Source organism: Eurosta solidaginis, chromosome 5, assembly GCF_040869045.1.
Source record: "Eurosta solidaginis isolate ZX-2024a chromosome 5, ASM4086904v1, whole genome shotgun sequence".
Taxonomy (NCBI): Eukaryota; Metazoa; Arthropoda; class Insecta; order Diptera; family Tephritidae; genus Eurosta; species Eurosta solidaginis.
Genome location: NC_090323.1, coordinates 36,765,334 through 36,785,678, shown reverse-complemented (window position 1 = coordinate 36,785,678; position 20,345 = coordinate 36,765,334). Strand labels below are relative to the sequence as shown.

Here is a 20,345-nt window from a genome sequence, read left to right as displayed (position 1 = left end):
ATCAATTTTACCCGTTTGCCATAAATATAATATTTAAATCGTTCTACGGATTCAACCACTGCGAGAGCCTCAAGCTCGTAGCTATGAAACTTTTTCTCGTTGTCGGTAGTTGCACGACTGTAATAGTTAACCGGCTTCCAATCGTCGCCCTCTTTTTGCATTAATGCACCAGCTAGACCCACTGTACTCGCGTCTGTATGTACTTGATGCTCAGCCTCGACACTATAGGCGGCAATAACCGGACGGGATACGAGAATTGACTTTATCTTTTGATATGCCTTTTGCTCTTGATCTGACCACCTGAATGCTACATCTTTCCGCAATAATCGATTCAACGGAGCAGCGATAACGGCATACAATAGGATTGTTAGTATCCAAATCGATTTTCATTTTTACGAGCTCTGTACGTCCAATTTCACTCATATCCGTTGCAAATACATTACGATATTTATTTATCAAACTAACCAACTTATTGATTTTATCATTTTCGTCGACGCCGCACTTTATCTCATCGTCATTAATTATTTTGCTATTATTTAAGTTAACGTTTTTATTGCATACATTTATAACACTAATTTTGCCGTCTGAAATCACCATTTGCATAATTTTAAACACATCCTGTCCCAACAACACATCTACCGTCAAAAATGTATCACCAACTATGTAAAGATACACATCTTGCTCAATACCGTCAACCTTCAAATTGACACGTACTCTTGAATGGGCATATATCACACCGCCACAAAATCCGCTTATCTTTAAAGCACACTTTTTTTCGACACCTTTTATTTGACCTGCCCCTGTTTGAGTGATCATACTACACTCACTACCTGTATCGATTAGGGCTGTGAACGTTTTATCGTTTATTGTAACCACTTTCTCAAAATCTTTTTCAGGAATTACCGTTTCATATTCCGTTTTGGTCGTACGCGTCGAAGCACTTTTCTTGCCACAATTTTCAGGCTCGGTTTTAGGATGCACTTTCTGATAGTCGTTGCACCTACGTCTACGTTGTGGTTGAGGACATTTCGATGAAATGTGCCCCTTTTGTTGACAATTGAAACATATTAACTGTTTATCACTTTCACGTTTTTCACCGTCTCGTGTTTCGCCGTATTTTGTTTCAAAATTTGTCTTTCAGGTTTAAATGTACGCACGGGTAAGTTTTTAGAGTAATCTATTACTGTTTGTCGAAATTCGCGCATTGAACTAAACCGATTTGCTGCAATAGCAATTTGAAATTCACATTGTTTAATACCGTCTCTTGCGTATTTAACAATAGAGGATTCACTTAGCCCGAACCTCTTACCTAACGCACCGATACGGAAACAGTAGTCAAGGAGACTTTCGTTTGGTTTGCGCGTCGTTTAAGACATTTTAAAATGTATATCAGCTTCATCTGGCACACAACTAAACTCTTCACATAAACATTTCGATAATTCACTCCAACTTGAATACAATTTTTCAGTGGAGTCCAGCCAGAGCTTTGCTGCACCTTTGAGTCGACTATACACCGCTAATAAAAAACATTTTTCCTCCCACTGATAAGCTTGGACCGCACTATTTACGCGTTCTACGAACTGTTCAACAGATACCGACGATTCCTTTGTTGGATCAAATTCCGGAATAGTTTCGGCGATTTCTTTCACTGAATATCTACTACGCCCAGTCGTTGCAATAAAACTACCAGCAGAAGAAGTTGCCCGCTCTTGATCACTGCGCGTAGTTGTTGCAGTTACATTTTGATTGGATTGCAACTGATGCATCAACGAACTAAACATGTCCCGTAATTCATTAATTTGGTCTTGTATATTTACACTAGCGATCTCGATACTATCCGACCCAACAGCTGCGCACAAACGCAAAACTAGCTCATTTTTCAGGCCTTCAGTGGACAAACCTTTTTCGTTCAAAATTTCTTTTAAATCCGTTAATTTTAACGTATTTATCTTAGCAAGAGGCATTTTGATTACTTAGTCATATATATACGCTTAACAACTAAATCAATTATTTCTGTAAGATACGTTTTAATTTGCCCGTATGGATTTATCCCACTTCTGAATTTGTAAGGACGACCGTTAAGAAAAAGAAAAAGGTTCTTCGCATTAATTTGAACGCAATTGAAAAACAACTAATTTATTCCGTTTTCTTTGTACAATAAAATTCGACTGCAAAATATTTAAAAAACATTTTAATAATTTAATATTTTCTTGAATCGTCGTTCATTGGCTACTTTGTCGTGAATTCAAAAGTGAGAGTAAACTAAAGTAGCACAAAGGGGTTTTCTGGATTGCCTTACAGTATATCGTTTGGTAAAGTCACTATACGGCTTGAAACAAGCAAGCAAAGTTTGGAACGATAAATTGAATACAGTACTCATCGGTCTGGGTCTAGTTCGGAGCGAAGTCGATCAATGTATCTACTATTGTGTAAAAGATCAAAGTATGGTTTACGTAGCAATTTATGTAGACGACGTGTTGGTGTTCTCTAATGACAAAAAGGCTACACAGCGTATTAAGAGCGAGTTCTCTTCCAGATTTAAAATGAAAGACATGGGTTCAGCGTCATCCGTATTGGGCATGCGAGTTCAAAGAGATGAGGTAAAAAAACTAATTAAACTTGATCAATCTGAATATATTTGCAGTGTACTCAAACTTTTTGGAATGGATGACTGTAATGCCGTTGCTACACCACTTGATTTGTCACAGAAGCTAACTATGGAAATGTGTCCACAAACTGAAGAAGCAAAGAAAGAGATGGAAAATGTTCCATATATGGAGGCTCTTGGTTGTCTGTTGTACGCAGCACAGAACACTCGACCTGATATCAGCTTCGCGGTCAATTTACTGAGTCGGTTTACACAAAATCCCGGCAAAGCTCATTGGCTAGCAGTGAAGCGTGTGATGCGATATTTGAAGGGAACTATAAACAAAGGCATCGTGTACAAAAAATCTGCTGAAGGTCTAGTTGGATTTTGCGATGCTGACTGGGCAGGAGTTCTTGATCAGCGTCGATCAACTTCTGGTTACATATTCGTTATGCAGGGTGGTGCTATATCTTGGTCAACGCATAGACAGTGAACCGTTGCATTGTCATCAACAGAAGCAGAACTTATGTCAATAGTAGGTGCAATGCAAGAAACGATTTGGTTGAACCGATTGGAATCTGAGCTTATTCCTCGCGATGCAAAAACAACAACATTGTATTGCGATAACAAAAGCACAATTCATATTGTTCGTAACAACAATTTTTCTCCACGTACTAAACATGTCGACATAAAGGTGAAATTCATACAAGAAAGGCTGGAAGATAAGTCGTTAAAGCTAGAGTACATTTCTACAAGCGAGATGTTGGAAGATGGTTTAACGAAAGCTATACCAGCTGTTAAGAATGAATTTATTAATGTCGGAATAGGTTTACAGTAAACTTACATATGTATTACTTAACATAGTTTTTGCAATGTAAACATTTTGGATTTGAATTAATGGTCGTAAATTTTTACTTATATATATTTACAATGTTGCCAGATGTTCTATTAAAGGGAAGTATTGTTAAATAATATAAATCTGGCAACTATAATTATCAATTTTCTTTTCATACTATTGCATTATACCTCTTGTTCGTATTATACTGAATAAAGTTAGTCGCCATCTTACTCTGAAACTGCGTGTACAAATCTCTATTACAACAGAAACAAAGTCAAAAGTTACGCTGGCTAGGTCATATTATGAATAAAGATGATTCAGTTGGTCAATATGATGCTGTTGTTGTTGTGTTAACAGTGCTTTACCCCATCCAATGACCACGACCACTCACATATTGTCATCCTCTAATGGGAGTCCAGAGAACTAGCTGTTTCAACAGGGGCGGACCGTAGGGATATTGGTATTAGAGGCGTAGGCTTCACAATACAATTGAAGAGATGTTTGGCTTCATTACGTTTGTCGGCGATGATTCTAGGCAAGTAAGAGTTTAACCTGTTACAGTATTCAGAACAAAGTTGGGCCAGGGTGACTCGTGTATCCCTTGGTAGTGTGCTTTCTTCTTCTGCAAAGGGTAAATATGCTGTGGTGCGATTATACACGACGATAAGTTCTAAGCATTGCTCTACAAATTTACTTGCGGGATTTTTTTAAGAGAAAGCTTGCCTTTATTATATTCGATCTTGTTAGAATCACGTTTGAATGTATCTGAAAATAATTGCTTCTTACAAACACAGTTTTAAAAGCTCAAAACTTGTTAGATATCAGTCATGCAACACTGTCAAATCCAAATCGTCAAATGTCACTCAACTACAGTCATTTATAAGTCTCTGTTATTAAATGTATTAACCCCTTGTTTTCAATTTATTATGCTGACTAAGCACTGCACGCTTTTGGCGCATCTCAGTTATTCAGTTCATGGGTATGCTGCTTGTTCTTAAACTGACAGTCACATTGTGGATTTAGTCCTCAGGCATACATAAAACAAAAGTAAATAATAGTATGTCTACTTTTACATATGATGTACATGTCATTGTCACTATGTTAAGTTGTAACAGCTTACTATGTATAAGACGTTATGTGAATACACTTAGGATTGGTAACGCTGCGAGGCGTTTTATCGAGAGATATCTAACATTTTGTTAGCCGCAGACGGGCAAAATAGAAATAGCAAGATCTTGGATTTGTAAATTTTAGTTTTTGTATAATTTTTCTTCGCTGAGCTCATATTTAAATTTGGATTTCTAAAACTCTGTCCACTTAAAACAACTGTATTCAAGAAAAGTAGTACATAAACGTTAACAAAAATATTACAATATTGCTTTTACATTATTCATGAGTATGACAGTCTCTGAAACAGTTTTTTGGTTGCTCTCGGAATATAATGAATTTATTCGACGATATAGGATGAAGGCATTGGTGATCGCCATATCAGGCAGGTAGGTGATAAAATATGCCCGCATGTCCATTCTTTTTATACGCAACCCGTTTCTGCTCATATAAGAATCCATGAGGCCAACACCTCCCATGTGCGAGTTGTACTCACGAATTATTTGTGGGCAATCGATCTCAGTATATTCCCTGGCCTTTCTATTATATCAATGTTTTTTCGATGGGTAGGAGGCGGCATCTCCTTTAGCAAATGGTTAGATACCTACATAAGTTGAACATAGTCGATTATTTTTAATTTCCTGCCAAAGGACCACAAATGTTGCCAAAAAACTCAACTACATGTCCTCCACTTCCTTTTTAACCTGCTTGTCTGAATTAGACTGTAACTTACAATTAGATTTTCGGTTGGCTCGAATTGTACCTTCTGAAAGTATACCACGAGCACATATAGGACGAAGTACTTGGTATACTATTTATTGGCTTTATTGGACATATATTGGCCATAAGTGATGCAATGCTTTTATTTTACACATTTGCTCATCGACACATGCCCGAACGTAGTCGAAACGAACGTTGAAAAACTTGATGACTTTCCTAATTCTAAACAAGGTGGTCTGACTTTGAATTAAAACATAGTTCAGGCAGCCCGTGGGGAGCTTTAGAAGTAGATGGATGCATATCGTGCGGTGTGATTTTTGTACCCAGTACGTTATCTGCTGTTTCAGGTGGGAAGCTATGTTGCTGATGAAACATCAGTGGGTGCGCTATGGTTCTGCAAAAGTCCATCCCCGTTTTCGAAATTGCCATTGTAATCATTTCTTCTTTCTCAGGCGATATCTGATCAACAAAGTATTCTCGATCTGCTATACTCAGACAAAAAAATTTGAATTCATCAATTGTTCGATTTCTTCAGCTCCTGTGGCTTTTTCGCGCAATTTTCTTTTTTCTGTGGCCTTTCTCCTACCATTTTCTGAAAATACCAGTACTATGCATAAAATTTAATTTTACCGACATAAAAAGTAAGGAAAAAACATGTCGACCACTGAAAACTTGAGCTGGCGGATTCCAGACTAGTTTCTCTCGATGGAGGTTAGGAAGGAAAGGCAGTGATTAATATTAAAATTGCAATAGACTTTATTTCATAAAATATGCAATGGAAATTAACAGAGAGAGAGAGTTTAAAGGAGCAAGCATGCAATTGCTACAATGTTACCTTTAATATATTCAGGAACTCTACTTTCTGGCGGTGTGACGTTTGATGTGGCTTAAACTTGCGGCTTCAAGACGTTCGAGCGTGCGTAAACTGCTGCGATTTTAATCCAAGTGAACGAGTTCCCTTTCCACGCATTCCGTTTACCCCCAAAGCTAACAGGCCTTTGGCGGGGTAACTTAACGAAACGTCAATTTTGCTTTTAGTATATGTGCTAACGGACGTAATAAATAAGCGGTTCTGTATTAAATTGCATTAGGGTGGCCGGCCCTTAATTTTCCTTTGGGGTTAGCCTGCTGGTCTAAACAACCACAATAAGGTAGTGCTGCCATATTTTCTTCGCTCAATATTGAGCGAAACGCGATATACGAAAACGAACAATATTTTAACTTACCTAAAAAATTCCCAACTCAATTATTGCACTGGAAATCACTTTTTAATTAATTTTAAATATGCAAAATTGCTAAGACAATTTATGCGTCACTTTTCATGGTTTAAAAGATATTCATAAGCTCAAGAAAAATTCAATCAATAACCGCCTTTGAGTTGTGAAAGAATTTAAAAAATGTATGGCATACATACGCGCAGAAGAACTTTGACTTGCGACTCTATTTTGCTAACTTCACACTTTTATGTATTAAATTACAAGTGCGCTTATACATCAACGCATAAATAATTGCACCATCACACAACCCTAGCAAGCACGTATTTCAAAAGGTCACTCATACGCAATGGTTTTTCTCTTGTTTCAACAATTTATTTGCTCAGCAACATTCAAACTTTGTTCATAACTACTTCTTATATATGTAGCCGTTTTCAATTCTTACTTTTGAAATTTCGTGGCTCTCTTGAAGCTGAGTGCATAGTAAATCAACTGTTTGCATAAGAATATATAAAATTTGGTATGTCTGTATGTATGAATATATGCATAGATATGCAGCAAACGGCCCTTGTTAGTCAAACATAAATTTTAATTTCAATAAATTCCCGCAATGCGAGTTTACTTAGTGTAAAAGTAAAATTCAGTGGCAATATTTTTCTACACACATTTATCATCCCTTGATAACACTATGTATGTACATATGTAAGTCATTCATTGATTTATAGAATTTCTATGGTTGCCGGCGTTAATTACTTCTGGGATTGCTCACGGCTTATATGGCTTTGAAGAATTTAATGTTAATGCAGTGAATTCGAAAATGTATGAAAGCTGCTAATAGACAGTCTGTATGCTATTTTTTAAAGAAGTGCCACCTTCATGTATTATGCATTCATATCTGAAACGAGCTAAGTCAAAAATCAAAAATATTGAATCCCGCAGCTCTACTGATCGTCTGCGCTAACACCGAAATAGCTCGTCGATAACAAATGGATAAAATTTCAACGTATTTGCGATAATAGATACCTGTGTATGACAAGTTGATAACGTTTTATAAGAAACCGATAACATTTCGATAACCCATCGATAACCAAACAATAAAAAACCGATAACTGATCGATAACATTTGACATCGGGAACAAATTTATAACACTTGGCTCACAAACTAATTTCCGTGAGCAAAGATTTTATACATCAAAAGCATGGACATATAAAAAACAGATATTCAATTTAAAGGTAAACCAGAAAAAAAAATAATTCGGTTTATAAAGAATAAAAACCTATTTCCAAGTACGGTTTTTCACAATGTTTAAATTTTGTTCTCAAATGTTTTCGCAATATCATTCTTTAGTGTGGTTTATTGCCAACAATTTCTTTTACCTGTTATTTTGCGATCGAAATAGGTTTTCGGATTCTCTGTTAGAATTAACATAATGTTAAGTTAATCCTTATGTTATTATCAAGTTCTGCAAATAATCGTTATTCCTCGAAAATCATACTACGTCTCAATCGTAGATTTTCGGGGTCATGCCAGAACTATTTCTGAAATGTGTCTGCATCATTTTGGGATAATTTAGAAACTTTTTTGTAGTAATGTTGCGATTATGCCAGGCCTATTGTGAGATTATTTCTGGGTTATTTTGGATTGTTAATTGCTATTTCGAGATAAATTTGAGAAAGTGTTGAAAGGCATTTCAGGAGTGTTTGCATGACTATTTCTGAACTATTTCCGTATTAGTTTAGGACTATTTTGAGATCATTATGAAATAATCTAAAAATTATTCCGAAAATGTTGCGAGATAATTTTGGGATTATATTAGCGACTATTTCGGGAACATGTCAGGATTGACTGGAAAACAACAGTACCGGTATTTAATGCTTATTTAAAAAGTGATCATTAAATAACTTAACTGGGTTCTCTTAAACAACAAAAAAAATTTTACCAGCGACCTACTTGCTTTAACACCATTCGTTTGAAATCTCTCAAATTATTCAATGCCTTGCGCTTTTCCAAATATTCCGGTTTATACTCCCTGTAATTATTACAAATATACTTTTTTCCCATCTCTCTCTTTTCGGCTTTCTTCAAACATCATATTTTTTTTACCAACTCGGTAGCGAATAGCTCTCAATTTCATTGTATTTTTTCTGAAAAACTTTATTTAGAGTAAACATTTTATTTAACAACTTTAAGAGTTAAACTCATCATAAAATAAATTGAAGCGTAATATAAAAACTATCAACTCTCTATAAGTATTCTGTGAAGAAATAGAAACCAAAGACAATATATTACAACATAAATTGCATTTGATTAACAGCAACTCATCACTATTTTTTTATTATCTTATTTCATAATGGAGATGAAACGCGTTTGCATAGAAGAACAAACTATTTGGATATCGAGCACAAATATAACTTTTGCCTACGCAGAGGCAAAAGCTTTTAAATCCTTTCAACAAAATTTTACAGTATAGGGAAGAAAATCGACAAAAACAACGCCTGTGTGAACAGTTTCATAATTTCAAGAAAATTTAAGCAGTAGATGAATGTTATTGGCAAGCGGTTGCACACTACTCTTTTTGCCTGGAATGCGTTTTCAAGTTTTTGGATTATTCGCGCATCACATGCTATAAGGCCCGTCATATCTATAAACATGGAAATGCTGTACATTATATTCGTTGACTATATCGCTGTTTCCCCTCTTTAATGAATGAATGTATGTCGGTGTAGATATCTCTGATTTACTTTCGTTGTTGTTGCCCAGCTTTTAAGTGTGATCATTAGGTTGAGTCTATTTGTATGGACGAAAGTTAACCGATATCGCGCCATCGATTTTTCGATAGGATTTGGGCTCAGGAAAAAAAGTTCCACTACGCATACCCAAAAAAAAATTTTCGAGCCTGCGAAATTTCTTTTTTTTTAATTTTTTTCGACTTTCATTTTTAAGGTTTTTTTATGATCTACTAAAAAAATTTTCATATGTATACCCTGTCCGACCCAAAAATGTCCGCTAAAAATGTTGCACATAGGTAGATTTTCAAGTTTTAGGCGGTCAAAAATATTTTATTGTCCATATCTTCTTAAAGCTGTTTAATAAATGAAAAATTATAATAATTTGTGTAACTAATCGGTTATATTAAAAAAAATAGATATTACAGTGTGTAACACATAAAAATACGTGCACAGTGATGCTGTTTTTATTGTTGTACAGTAACAAGGGTGTTTCAAACCCTCTATCTAACCCCCTATCTACAAGTATCTGCAGAAAAATTTAATGCTCTTGGCAAGCTAATTGTACCAATTACCAATTTCAAAACTAATTTTTAATTGGACGGACTTGGAAATATAACAAAATTGGTTTTGAACACCAGGTAGGTAGGTAGGTTGAACTGGTCGGCCCATGAGGACCTCACATAGACTGGTTGAGTCCGTAGTGTTACCAGAAGTTTGTTTTAACGACCAAACTGAAAAACACTATCAAAAACCAGGAGCTATGTTATAAAATAACTCCGCCCTCTTGACAAATACTAGAAGCTTCCTAGGACTTAAGCCACTTGCTGCTTCTAGATCTGACAGCTGTATCACTCCTAATAGCTGGAGTCTTAGCCTGGCAAGTGCAGGGCACGAGCACAGAACGTGCTCGATCGTTTTCTCCTCCAACCCGCACTTCCTACATCTGCTATCACGGACCAAGCCTAGTTTAAAGGCATGTGACGCCAGAAGGCAGTGTCCAGTCAGAATACCCGTCATGAGTATACAGTCCTCTCTTTTTAATGATAGAAGCAACTGTGTTAGTCTAAGGTTGTAAGACCTACACATAATCTTCGACACTTTGAAGCCCCGCGCTTGAACCCACGCCTTTCCCCCTTGGTCGATCATGTGCACCTCTCGACTTCGCTTAATCTCGCCCAATCTAATTGGGACATCTACTGAGTAAGCTTCAAGGGATGCGCCCTTTTTAGCTGGTTCGTCCGCTTTTTCATTCCCATTTATTCCCATATGCCCTGGGACCCAATATAGATGTATGCTTCTCCCTGTCCCGATTCTCTCCAGAGACTGCCTACACTCTAACACGCATTTAGATGCTGTGCTATGCGAGATTATTGCCTTAATTGCTGCTTGACTGTCAATATAAAAGTTAAAACGGTTGCAGCTTAAGCTATTCTCTTCCAGGGTTTCTACTGCTTTGGTTACGGCTAATATTTCCGCTTGGAAAACGCTACAGTAATCCGGCAGCCTGTAGGATCTGCTTATTTCCGGATCAGCGCAGTATACCGCAGACCCTACTCCTTCCACTACTTTGGAACCATCGGTGTACACATGTATCGCCTCGTCCGCCATTTGCGCACCCTTGCGCCAACCGTCCACCTCTATTGTGGCCTTAAGATCTCCCTCGAAGCGCAGATAGGGAATCATGTAGTCTGTTCGTCTTGTGATTGATGACGCTATACTACTATGGCCATATGGTCGGCGCTCAAGCTGCCCCGAAGCACCGAGCCTGGTTGCGGTCGTTAACGCTTTGTTCTTTGCTACCAGGTCTACAGGTGGGATGTGCAAAATGGCATACAGTGCAGCCGTCGGGTTGTTTTCAGGGCTCCCGTAATGCTAAGCATCGATAGTCTGCATACCCCCTCTAATTTTTTGAGGTATGTTGTTTTCTGTGTGGCTTTCCACCAAACAAGAACTCCATAGTATAGAATAGGGCTTACAATCGCTGTAAAAACCCAATGAGAAAGAGAGGGCGATAGGCCCCACGTACACCCCAGCATTCTTTTACATGCATAGAGTGCCGTTGAGGCCTTCTTGACCCTCTCCTCCACGTTGAGCTTCCATGACAGCTTACTGTCTAGGATGATTCCTAAATATTTTGTGCAAGGTTTTTCCTGTAATGTCACCCCTCCTAACTTAGGCCTGGTCCAATTTGGGACCTTGTACCTCTTTGTAAACAAGACCATATCCGTCTTCTCCGCATTGACTTTCAAACCGACTTTAGATGCCCAGGTATTAATATCGCGAAGCGCCCGATCCATCAAAGAACTAATCGTTGGAAGGCACTTTCCACTTATGACAATTGCAACGTCATCTGCGTAAGCCGTAAGTTTTACGGGTCCCTCATCGAATTGCCTGAGCAGTTGGTTGATGACCAGCGTCCACAGCAGAGGTGATAGCACCCGTCCCTGCGGCGTGCCCCTGTCCACTGATTTCGTGGCCTCGTACAATCCCCATTTTGATGTAATCTTTCTGCAATTTAACATGCACCCGATCCATCTGATTAAGGCAGGATGTACTTTAATGTAATTAAGACCATCCATAATTGCCCATTTTGCAACATTATTGAAAGCCCCGGCAATGTCCAAGAAGACTCCTAGAGCATACTCCTTATATTCCAGGGATTTCTCTATGCTTATTCCCACCCTGTGTAATGGGGTGTCTACCGACTTGCCTTTGGTGTACGCATACTGTGTTTTCATCCACGTTGGACTTTATGTACACATCTATCAGCCTCTCAAAGGTTTTGAGCAGAAATTATGTTAAGCTAATGGGTCTATAGTCTTTGGAATACATGTGACCGATCTTCCCCGCCTTTGGTAGAAAAGCTACACGAGCAGTTCTCCAAGAGTGCGGTACATGATTCAGTCGTATGCACCCATCGAATATTATTTTAAGCCATTCCACGACCGCCTTACTTGAGACTTGTAGCATGGCCGGGAATATACCATCTGGGCCCGGCGATTTAAACTTAGAAAACGTCTTCACTGCCCACTCAATCTTGGTATCGGTCACCAGGCCCGGCACTACTAGCTCCGTGATCGAAGTGTGAGTGATGTCTGCTGGCTCCTCTAAACCGTCTCTTGATGGGAAATGTGTATCGAGAAGCACCTCAAGGGATTCCTCACTATTACGTGACCATTCCCCGTTCTCTTTCTTTATTAGTCCCTGGACTATGTTTCCCTTTGCTAAGACTTTTTTCAACCGTGCTGTTTCGCTGGAGCACTCTATGTCCATCCAGAAACTTTTCCATGAGTTTCTCTTCGCCCTGATAATTTCGCGCTTGTAGATCCTCAGTAGATCCCTGTAATCGTCCCGACACGCATCGCTTTCCGCGGTCTTTGCGAGCTTAAACATTTCTTTTACCTGTCTTCTTAGAAGACTCAGCTCATTGCTCCACCATGGCGGCTTTGCTTTTCCTCTGAATCTTCTTAGAGGGCAAGCTTTGTTATGCGCAGTCATTAGCGTCCTTGTTAGGAATTCATTCGACTCCTCCAGTTCCTCTACATTAGCAACCTCTTTGGGTTGTCCCAGTTTTGTTTCTACATGTTTCTGGAATTTAGTCCAGTTCGTTGACCTAGGGTTTCTAAAGGTTCCTCCCTTCTCTACCCTCTTTAGGGGGATGTTGAAGCTGATATACGCATGGCCGGAGAAGGATGGTCTATCAAGAACCATCCAATCATACCTTGATATATCACGCTCGGAGCTCAATGTAATGTCCAGAACATTGCTGGATGTTGGACCAATGTATGTAGGGACATTTCCCCTGTTGGCTATCTACAAATTGGTTTGCAGGATGTAACAAAACAGAGATTCGCCTCTCTCGTTCGTATCTGCTCTTCCCCACGCATTATGGTGCGCATTTGCATCTGCGCGTATGACCAACCGCCCTTTGCGCCCTTCCTCCTGTACTAGCCTTTTGCACTCCATCGGTGGGACCTCCGCAGCATGGGCCATGTAGCAGGACGCCAGGATAAATGCCTGCTTATTCTTTTGCTCAACGGCCACCGCTACGAGATCCTCAGTGGTGTAATTAGGCAGCATATATGAATGCAGCTGTTTCCTTACCATTACTACAGCTCGCACCCGTCCTTCCGTTTGCGCGTAGTAAACGCCAAACCCGCGCGCGCTAAGTCCAGAGACCTTTCCTCCCGATGAGAGCCACGGCTCCTGGATCAGCGCCACGTCAAACGAATCCTCTTCAAGGGTTAGGAGGAGTTCCCTCGACGCCACTTTACTGTGTTGGAGGTTTATCTGTAGGACTCGCAGCACCATTGGGCTGTTTGTCCTCCTCCAGCACCTTCGTCTTGATGTCGTCGTCCTCCCCTTGCCCTTTTGGTTTAGAGTATTCGAGGCCCCCTTCAGCCTCTCGTGACTGTTGTGCAGGGTGTTCCTCTGTGCGAGTCACGGCACCATTTAGCGGTTGGTCCTCTAAATCATTTTTATGTATATATTTCCGTTAGACCCACCAATAAGTATACCAAAATGATCAGGGGACGAGCTAAGTTGATTTAGCCATGTCCGTCTGTCCGTCCGTCCGTCCGTTTTTAAAAAACTGTTAATGCCAACGTTTTTATCGCATACTTTTAACTGGGATAGGAACTATGAGACAAATTCGTTTTCATCGGTAACACTTTTGCACGTTTCTGAAGAAACCGTTAAAAAAATGGCGAAAAAATAAATTTTTTCACCAAAACACTCCTCAAAACCCAAAAAATATATATATATATTTTTGTTTTTTTTTTTTTTCAAAAAACTGTTATCGCCAAAGTTTTTAGCGAACAATTTTGAGTCGGACAGGGTACACAAGAAAATTTTAAAATCAAATGAATATTTTTAAAGTAGGTCATGAAAAAACCTTAAAAATCAAAGAAAAAAGTCAAAAAAACTCAAATTTTGCAGGCACGAAAATTATTTTTTTGAGTATGCTTAGTGGAACTTTTTTTTCTTCAGCCCAAAACCTATCGAAAAATCGATGGCGCGATATGGGTAAACTTTCGTCCATGCAAATCAACCCAGCTTCCCAGCTTAATGAGCGCTGCACTAATGGCAGCAATTTTTTGTTATGGTTTTCGTCGAAATATCAAACATTATGTAAGGTGTTTAGGTGAAAACAATTGTAGCTCTGACAACTATCCTTCTCAAATAACATTGGGCATTTAAGTGTGCGAAGAAAACAACTCACTTAGCGCACTGAGAACTGTGAGAAAATCACCTCCCATAATTTTCTTATAGGTAGGTAAGTAAAATGTGTGTTATTGATATTTATATTTAAATTTAGTATCTGACACAAGCCACCTCCTTGAACAAATGTTGCTCATATGTCTCGACAATGCACGTACATATACAAAAGATTAAAAATATGTGCGAGTATATTTCATACTAAAATATTCACATTTTTATCACACTTAGCATATCTCTATATTTTACATATGTAGGTAAACAATGATTTATGTGCACCATTTTTTCTGCCGGCAACTAGACCAATAGATCGACTGCTTTACAAACATTTACAATGCTAAATAAGCATATATTATAATACAAATGTATATGGGCGAAAAATATTTGCATGTCATTGTAAGCAATATAGCATATTTTTGGGCACTAAATTTTTTTTATCGCATATTCGCACACATTGCACGTGTTGAAATGTGAATGAACACCCTCTTTGTATGCTATGTCATTTGTTATGCGCTAATGGCGAAAAATTTGTTTACTAATGGCAGAATTATACGTGTTTTAAATGAAAAAAGTATATATACACAAAACAAATCAATAAATAAGATATATTTGCATAAAAATAAAGCGGAAGAGAAAAATAAGAAAATTTCATAATGTAAACAGGTGATGAGTGTCAACGATATTGATAGTCTAATTCATCCGCGAAACTATGAGTACAAATATTGTTATGACCTTTTTCCAGAAATGGTCGTAAGATTAACGGAAATTTTCCAAATGTCCACTTAATCAAATTTGACAAGGTCGTGAAGTCAGTTGACTTTTTAGCTATTTCAAGTGTTCAAAAGTTAAACACTATATTTCAGGCAGCGTTTTTGAACTTGCTAGGTTTTTGTCGAATGTAGATTCGGTACGCTAGTCCAGCTAGCCACCAAAGCAACAACTAACTCGTAAACGATTTGATATCACCACGTAGAACTTATTAGGTCATCACGTCCTTCCCTACAATCACCACTCTAGGTAAGGAAAATGGAACATAAAGTGCCCAGTATCTCGCGTGTCTCTAATGCATACTTATGTGTTTAAAAGCTTTAATTACGCTGAACTACCCCGTGAATCACTCACCGATTACGATTCCTTCTTAACTATCACATCGATTTATGTTAAGAATTTGATATCACTTTAAGATCCAGTTTCAATACCATATCGTTTCCAATTCTTCCAAGAGTTTCGTTGCCATATTGTTTTTTCCTGGTTTCAGTTTCGATTCATGTTTCGTTCCATTTTCGATTTGTTTCAGTCTCGTTCCAGTTAAGATTGCAATTTCGTTTCCAGTTTGGTGTCTAGTTCCAGTTTCCGTTCCAGTTTAATTGCGATTTCATTTGATTTATAGTTACGATTCCATTTCCGTTAACGTTGGATTCCAGTTTTGATTCTAGTTTATGTTCTGCTTCGGCTAAATTTTTGGTGTCCCTTGGGACTCAGCTTTCAGTACCAGTTTTAGTTGCAGGCTCGGTTTAATTTTGTGTTTCTTTTCCGCTTTTAGATTCAGTTCCTGTTTCGGTTCCATTTTTGATGTCATCTTTGCTTCCAGTTTACCTTTAAGTTTCGTTTCCAACTGAGTTCCAGTAATGTTCAACTTTCGTTCCTATTTTTGGTTTTGCTTTTAGTTTTGAATTCGTAGATCGATTCCGAGTGTTTTCGACCCCAGTTTTTTTCAAGATTGTGCTCTATTTTCAGCCACAGTTTCAGTCTCAACTCCAACTTCAATTTCAGTTTCTAATACAGTTTCAGTTTCAACTTCCGTTTCAGTCTCATTTTTAGTTCTAGTTGTTGTTCTAGCTTCAGTTTTGATTACAGGTTTGGATCTTGTTTCGGTAACATTATTAAGTATAATGTAAGTGCATCGCGCTTTATGCATGCATACGCTGTGGATTCCTTGTTTGGTAGACAGCCCCCAAAAAACAACCACCAAGTATTTAGCGTTCGTTGGTAAGCAGGCTATCAATTATTAGCATAGCCTTGAAAACAATACCGACGACGGCAATGTATGCCATACTGCACATACCACCTGTAGACCTGGTGGCAAATAATATGATGAAATCAAATGCAACGGGACTCAATGCATGAGGGCCGTCTGGAGTGCAAAACATAGTAGTATAGCGTTATCAAATATTGAACTTAGACGCCCCAGTCAGATTAGGCGAGATGAAAAAAGGCAAGCGCGGTGCTGCCAATTTTACCATTAATAAGGAAAGACTGTATTCTCATAATAGGTATTATAGTGAGACACTGTCTTTTGCGTACCATGCTTTAAATTAGGCACGTCAGTGATAGCTGGTGTGAAAGTGTGGGTTGGAGAAGGCAACGGTCGAGCATGTACACGTATCCTACAATAGCCGGGCGAAGACTCTACCTATTAAGAATGACACAGCTATTAGATCAAGAAGCAGCAAAACGGAACGGTCCTAGAAAGATTTTAGTATTTGGCAAGAGGTCAGAGTTATTTTGTAACATAATCCTGGTTTTTATAGGGTTTTTTACTTTGGCTGTAGATCAAACTTGGTGATACGGTGGGCACATTCATAACTTAATTAAGGCAACTGTAGGCTTAATATAATCATCATATCTACTTTAGATATTGAGAGTTGGCATTATTAGTGATCGGATTTTCTCTATTTCAATTTCCTTCCAGATTACAATATTGTGGCTAATAATAGCATCACTATGCTGTTAGTAAAAAATCACAATAACAAAAACAGCAAGCAGCCTTTTGTATGTACATGTACACATTAAAGCAAGCAGCCACACTTATACAAGGCAGCGAAGAATATTCCATACACATAACCAGCAGCTTAAGCAGAAAGATTATTTCACATACATATATGTAGCCGGCAGCTAAGAGCAGAAGATGTTACTCATGCATACACACACATATGGTTAGAAGAAAAACATAAACTACAAATATACATGTATATAGCTAAATAACCAAGCATAAGTTATAACTGGTATAGAAGGCATGTTGGTGAAACGTTTAGACCTTAGGAGAAATGGGCGAACGAGATAACCGAGAGTATAAAATCAGCCCGAACTGAGGAATCAGTAATCAGTTTGATTTAAACACGCTATTAGTGAAATGTAATTGTAATTGTGAAATAGTATTACTCCCAAAGTAGTCTAATAAAAAGCATTTTACAATACTGAATATTGGAGTTATTTATTCGGCAGTTCAGCGACTCGAACGTTAGCAGAAGATATATAATTATCAGGAATTTCCCAGAATTCGTTACAATAACTTTATCACACACACTATCTCAAACACAGCATACACACATAAACTGTAATACATTAACCATCTTTAGTTGAGCAGCAACGAGTTTCAAAAGAGTTTTACTCGAATTGTATTGAGCTATTTATATCCGTTTGTTATACTTAAGCCACTTATTTAATGTTGATCCTATAGCAAGCCCAACTACGCTTCGTTGATAATTGAGGATGATGCTGATGATTCAAAGAGAAGAAGTGAATAAAAGAAGGATAAATAAGAAATACCTTAAAAATTTCCTCGAAAATATATTCTGCATACATTTAAAATGAAAAACCGCTATGCAAGTAAAAAAATTCATAATAATTGCCATACAAACAAAATTTACTCTTTTTTATTTATTCAATTTTACCCATATAAAAACTCTACAGAGAACATTTTTCTCATACAAATTTTTTTTTCTTCCGTTTACAAAACTTAAGCGTAGAGGTTTACGCCGATCACTTTATCGGCGGCGGCGGCGGCGGCGTACGCTCTATTATAAACCGGCGGCGGCGGCGTGAGCGGCGCGCCGACGTACGCCGGTGTTCTTACTTTTCTTGATTTTTCTATTTAAAAAAAAATACTTGGGAAAGGTTTTGTTTGTATGTATTTAAGGAAATTAACGTTTTGGCCATTTCGGAAAGATCATAGATTTTTGCCCCAAAATCTCGCAGATCGTTCAAAAATTTTCAGGAGTAGCTCTTTGCGGAGGGATTGTGCCTCGTTCACTTACTCCATAGAGGCTTCGAACCTAACCCTGGTCTTTGGAATTGGTACTGCTGCGTCCGCTGAAGAGAAATGGAGATACATAAAATGGTCACACTTTTGTCTCTATATCTGGTGCAAAGCGTAGTTTCACCTGCGGTTAACTCCTAATAATCGTCGCAAATATAATTTCTTTAAATCATTTGTGGCTCCTTGGCGGTCACGCACAAAGGCAATTTGCGGTTGCTATTAATGGTCTAATCGCACATGGCGCCTCCAGTTTTTTCGGCTGTGTTTAAGAGCTACATTTCCCGATGTGTGAACAGTAGCAATTCCGTCCACCAGTCGCTACCACGCCATATGCCAGCACAGAAGCTATAGGACTGCGACTTCGAACTCATACCTTCGTCGATGTCACTTTCCTAGAAGCTCTAGGTGTAGTTCCCAAGACTTTATAACGGATGTTTTTGTCCCGCTATGCTGCCAACTACAACAGAGAAACACCTTCAAACGTCTAAGTGGATGTCATTGCGTAACTCATGGGTGAAAATCGTATAATACTCGGCGCATCTATATAATTAAAATTTTACAAGGACCCTGGATAAAATTTCTAAAATGTAGACCAAAGTTTGCAGACGTTTGTGTTCACAAGATTAATTTCGATAGTCTTCGTTAAATCAAAACGATATTTAAGAATGAAAGTCGACCGATTTTAAGTTGAAAGATGTTAATTGCTGTTTTCCGGCCTTATGATATAAAAGCTCATTATGGATGACTAGTTCGACTGTCCACTACGTTAGGGTAGTAGCACACACGGTCATTAGTTCGACTGCCTTGGGAAAGCTTTTTTTCACCCCTTTTAGTGTTCTTGCGAAGAACAAAGCCTCACCTGGTAAATATATATATGTGCCTACGTATTCACATTTGTAAAAGGAGCCGTAACGTGTAGGTCATATTTAAACCTGGTTGATAGGCCATAATCAATGTGATTCACTCCAAGGGACTAGTTTTGGATAGGGATTTTGTCTCACTGATTTAGCTTATTCTTTCAGCCAATCGCAATATAAAATTCTTTAAAAAATCGGCACCTTTTTTGGGTAATTTGCTTTTTTTAACAACCTGAGAACAATTTGAACACATGTTCGCCTTAAGCCATTTTATTTGAATTCATTATTCATTACAAATTTTTTGAAAAACAAGTAAGGAAGGCGAAGTTCGGGTGTAACCGAACATTACATACTCAGTTGAGAGCTGTGGAGACAAAGTAAGGGAAAATCACAATGTTGTAAAAAGAACCTAGGGTAACCCTGGATTGTGTTTGTATGACATGTGTATCAAATGAAAGGTGTTAATGATTATTTTAAAAGGGCTTGGTCCTTAGTTCTATAGGTGGACGCCTTTTCGAAATATCGCCATAAAGGTGGACCAGGGGTGACTCTAGAATTTGTTTGTACGATATGGGTATCAAATGAAAGGTGTTAGTGAGTATTTTAAAAAGGCGTCCGCCTTAGTCCTATAGGTGGACGCCTTTTCGAAATATCGCCATAAACGTGGACCAGGGGTGACTCTAGAATGTGTTTGTACGATATGGGTATAAAATTAAAGGTATTAATGAGAGTTTTAAAAGGGAGTGGCCCTTAGTTGTATATGTGAAGGCGTTTTCGAGATATCGACCAAAATGTGGACCAGGGTGATCCAGAACATCATCTGTCGGGTACCGCTAATTTATTTATATATGTAATACCACGAACAGTATTCCTTCCAAGATTCCGAGGGCTTTTTATTTCGCCCTGCAAAACTTTTTCATTTTCTTCTACTTAATATGGTAGGTGTCACACCAATTTTACCAAGTTTTTTTCTAAAGTTATATTTTGCGTCAATAGACCAATACAATTACCATGTTTCATCCCTTTTTTCGTATTT

The 20,345-nt window shown here is 38.2% G+C and overlaps 1 long non-coding RNA gene across 1 annotated transcript in view; it reads left to right on the top strand.

Moving 5' to 3' along the window:
- Positions 1–17,614, top strand: part of LOC137233873 (uncharacterized) — a 50,978-nt gene extending 33,364 nt beyond the window's left edge. The window contains exon 2 of the long non-coding RNA XR_010947587.1: positions 17,106–17,614. This is a non-coding gene — a long non-coding RNA (uncharacterized lncRNA). The remainder of the gene's footprint in view (positions 1–17,105) is intronic.
- Positions 17,615–20,345: the final 2,731 nt, after the last annotated feature.